This window comes from Euphorbia lathyris, chromosome 5 (assembly GCF_963576675.1).
Source record: "Euphorbia lathyris chromosome 5, ddEupLath1.1, whole genome shotgun sequence".
NCBI lineage: Eukaryota > Viridiplantae > Streptophyta > Magnoliopsida > Malpighiales > Euphorbiaceae > Euphorbia > Euphorbia lathyris.
In genome coordinates, this window is record NC_088914.1 from 32,096,203 (window position 1) to 32,100,872 (window position 4,670).

The 4,670-nt window shown below is 36.0% G+C and overlaps 1 non-coding gene across 1 annotated transcript; it reads left to right on the forward strand.

The window, feature by feature from the left end:
• Positions 1–4,326: 4,326 nt before the first annotated feature.
• Positions 4,327–4,433, forward strand: LOC136231575 (small nucleolar RNA R71). Its single transcript, XR_010689949.1, has one exon. It is a non-coding gene; the product is annotated as a small nucleolar RNA R71 (small nucleolar RNA).
• The last annotated feature ends 237 nt before the right edge of the window (positions 4,434–4,670 follow it).

A 4,670-nucleotide genomic window follows, 5' to 3' on the forward strand; every position in this document is an offset into this window, starting at 1 on the left:
GACTTTTCTAACTCCAAAGATCCATAATCAAACGCTTTTTCCCTGCACTTTGCAAATCATAATTAAGGGTTTTTATAGCCCAATATGCTTTATGTTCTAATTCAACCGGCAAATGACAAGCTTTACCATAGACTAATCTATAAGGTGTCATTCCGATAGGTGTTTTAAATGCAGTACGGTATGCCCATAATGCATCGTTAAATTTATGTGCCCGGTCTCTTCTAGAAGACGAAACTGTTTTCTCAAGTATCCATTTGAGTTTTCTATTTGAAATTTCCGCTTGACCATTCGTTTGAGGATGGTACGGCGTAGAGATACGGTGGTGTACTCCGTATTTTTTCATAAGTGACTCAAAACCTCTATTTACGAAATGAGTACCACCGTCGCTTACCATAACTCTAGGAACTCCAAATCGACAGAATATTGAATTTAAAAACTTAACAACTACTTTAGAATCATTTGTTGGGGTTGCAATTGCTTCAACCCACTTTGAAACATAATCTACGGCTACTAATATATAATTTTTGCCAAAAGAAGTAGGAAAAGGACCCATGAAATCAATCTCCCATACGTCGAAGATTTCAACTTCCAATATGTTCGTAAGAGGCATCTCATCTTTCCTTCCTATATTCCCGGTTCTTTGACATTTATCACAGCGGACTATAAATGAACGGACATCTTTAAACAGAGTAGGCCAAAAGAATCCGCATTCAAGTATTCTAGCTGCTATTTTGCTTATGCTATTATGACCTTCGTAAGCGCTAGCATGGCATTCCAACATTATAGAGTCATATTCAAACTCACTAACACATCTCCTAAGTATTCCATCGCCGCATGTTTTGAACAAGAATGGATCTTCCCAAAAATATTTCTTAGCTTCTGAAAAGAATTTCTTCTTTTGCTGAGAAGTCAATCCATCTGGCACAACATGTGCGGCTAAGTAATTGGCTATGTCCGCATACCATGGAGTTATGACACTTTGTACTTGCATGAGATGTTCATCGGGGAAATCATCTCGAATGCCTGATGTTTCACCGATGGGACCGTTTTCATCCTCAAGTCTTGATAGATGATCGGCGACAAGGTTTTCAACTCCCTTTTTGTCTTTAATCTCAATGTCAAATTCTTGTAATAATAAAACCCATCTAATAAGACGCGGTTTTGCATCTTTCTTAGCAAATAAATATCGTAAAGCTGCATGATCAGTATAGATGATAACTTTAGATCCTAACAAATAAGATCGGAACTTATCACATGCAAAAACTACTGCTAACATTTCTTTTTCAGTTGTGGTGTAATTTAATTGTGCACCGGATAATGTGTGACTCGTATAATATATAACATGAAGTTTCTTATCCTTTCTTTGACCTAATACACATCCTACAGCTAAGTCACTCGCGTCACACATAATTTCAAAAGGTAGATTCCAATCGGGTTTCGATATTATAGGTGTACTGACTAAAGCCGTTTTCAAGGTATTGAAAGCTTGTAAACAATCCTTATTAAAATCAAAAGTTGAATCCTTCATAAGCAAATTAGTAAGTGGTTTGGAGATTACAGAAAAGTTCTTTATAAACCTTCGGTAAAAACCTGCATGTCCTAAAAATGATCTTACTCCCTTAACAGTGGTTGGTGGGGGTAATTTTCTATAACTGAAATCTTTGCTCTGTCCATTTCTAAACCTTTTTCAGATATCTTATGACCTAAGACAATTCCTTCATCTACCATGAAATGACATTTTTCCCAATTTAATACTAAATTCGTTTCCTCACATCTAGACAATACTTTATCTAAGTTCTGTAAACATGCATCGAAAGAATCTCCATAAACTGAAAAATCATCCATGAAAACTTCCATTATATCTTCAATGAAGTCATTAAATATTGCTGTCATACATCGTTGAAATGTTGTTGGTGCATTACATAGACCAAAAGGCATTCTCCTATATGCAAATGTTCCGTAAGGACATGTGAAGATTGTTTTATCTTGGTCATCTGGGTAAATGTAAATTTGAAAGAATCCGGAATAACCGTCCAGGAAACAATAAAATGCATGACCGGCTATCCTTTCGATCATTTGATCAATGAAAGGTAGAGGAAAATGATCTTTCCTAGTTGCTTTGTTTAGGTTCCTATAATCTATACAAACCCTCCAACCGGTGGTGGTTCGTGTAGGTATCAGTTCACCTTCATCATTTCTTACAACAATTATGCCTCCTTTTTTAGGTACACAATGGATTGGACTAACCCATTCACTATCCGAGATTGGATAAATGATTCCATTGTCTAAAAGTTTCGTAATCTCATTTTTGACTACTTCTTTCATGTTCGGATTTAAGCGTCTTTGCCTATCCGCTTTAGGTGGCTTATCCTCTTCTAAGTGAATTCTATGCATCATGATACTAGGATTAATTCCTTTTAAGTCTGAAATTTGCCATCCCATACTTTCTATCCTATTTCTAACAACTTCTTTCAATTTTTCTTCTTGATCATTTGTTAATTTGTTAGAAATAATTATAGGTAGAGAATCGCCTTCGCCTAAGAAAGCGTACCTCAAATGACTGGGTAACTCTTTAAGTTCTAATTTAGGGGGTGTTACAATTGAAGGCGGAACTGGTCCATCTTCTCGAATCAAAGGCTCTGGGTCCTTATCTTCTAATTCCTCACCTATTATAGGCTCAATTATTTCTTCACTCTGAATTACATCATTGACACATTCCTCGACTAAATCAAGTTTCATACAAGCGAATTTCTCCATAGGGTATTTCATCGCTTTGTTCATATTAAACTCGATCTTATCTTCTCCTATCCTTAAAACTACCTTCCCTTCCGACACATCTACTAGAGCGCGTCCCGTGTTCATAAACGGTCTACCGAAAATTAAAGGGCAATTTACATCATATGCAAAGTCTAGTATAACAAAATCGGTAGGAAAAATAAATTTATCGACTCTGACTAAAACATCTTCAACTATACCATATGGCCTCTTAGTGGTTTGATCCGCTAATTGCAAAACCATATTGGTACGTTTGATATCTTCTTCTAAACCTAACTTGTTAAAAATAGACAATGGCATTAAGTTTATACTTGCTCCTAAATCACAAAGACAACTTGGGAATTCAATATCTCCCAACTTACACGGAATAGTAAAACATCCGGGATCTTTGAGTTTAGTGGGCAAATTACTTGATACTATTGAACTACAATCTTCAGTTAACAAAATGGATGAAATTCCTTCCCAACTGATTTTCTTTGAAATCAAATCTTTTAAAAACTTACCATAGTTAGGAATTTGTTTGATTGCATCGATAAATGTCAAATTGATGTGCAAATTTTTAAGTTTATCCAAAAACGTTAGAAGTTGTTTATCATAGTCCTTATTTCGAACTTTGTGCGGAAAAGGTGGCTTGGGTACAAAAGTTTTGGTACTTGTGTCAAATGGTGAACTATTTATGTTTAAGATATCTTCTTTGGATTTTGATAAATCAGTTCCTGGTAATGTTGCATCTTTGGGCATTTCAGGCCCTTGATAATTTTTCCCTGAACGAAGAGTGATAGCCTTCACCTGCTCTTTCGGATTTTCCTCCGTATGGCCGAGAAGACTCCCCTCTTTTCGAGATGGAATTGATTTAGCAAGTTGACCAATTTGAACCTCCAAATTATGGATGCTAGATGAGTGGTTTTTAATAAGCTGATCGAATTTATTTTCGATCCGTTTAAAACCATCGTTGTGATTACTTATTTTTCCACTGATAGCATCTATAAACTTGTCGATTTTAGAAGATAGAGTGCTAATCGTATCTCTTGACTGATTTTGATAATTAGTGGTACAATTTTGATTAGCACTAGCATTATTGTTATTGTTATCTTTCCAGTTAAAGTTAGGATGATTCCTCCATCCAGAATTATAAGTATTAGAATAAGGATTATTAGTTTGGTTTTGCCCTTGGACAAAATTTACCTGTTCGATCTCACTCATATTTTCGTAATCCAAATCCGTTTGGATTGGATTACCATTTTATGGCGTGGTGCCATAAATTTGTCAATTTTGTGCGATAAAGCAGAAAATTGGGCTTGTAGCATCGCGACTGGATCAAGTTCAACTATACCTTTAATTGATGGTGTGGTTGAGGATGATGGTTTTGCTACCGGCATATGTCCACGTTTCGCGGGCCACATACTGCTGTTGATTGCCATTTCCTCCAAAAGCTCTCTCGCTTGGGCTGATGTTTTTTTCATAAATAGCCCTCCCGACATAGCATCTAATGAACCCCTAGTTGTAGGATTTAGTCCATTGTAAAATGTTTGCATTAAAAGTTCAGCGGGTAATTGGTGGTGTGGGCATAAACGTTGAAGTTCTTTAAAACGTTCCTAAGTTTCATAAAGAGTCTCATTATCATTTTGAGAAAAAGATGTTAACTCTTTTATGACTCTTGCGGTTTTTGCTAAAGGAAAATATTTTGATAAAAATGCTTGGGCTAATTGTTCCCAAGTGGCAAAAGTTGCGGTTGGCATAGAAGTTAACCATTCTTTGGCTCTATCCTTCAAAGTGAAAGGAAAGAGGCGAAGTTTGATTACTTCTGCAGTCACATCTGGGATTTTAAAAGTGTCACAAATTTCAAGGAAATTTGTTAAATGGGTGTTAGGATTTTCGTTAGGTAACCCGTAAAA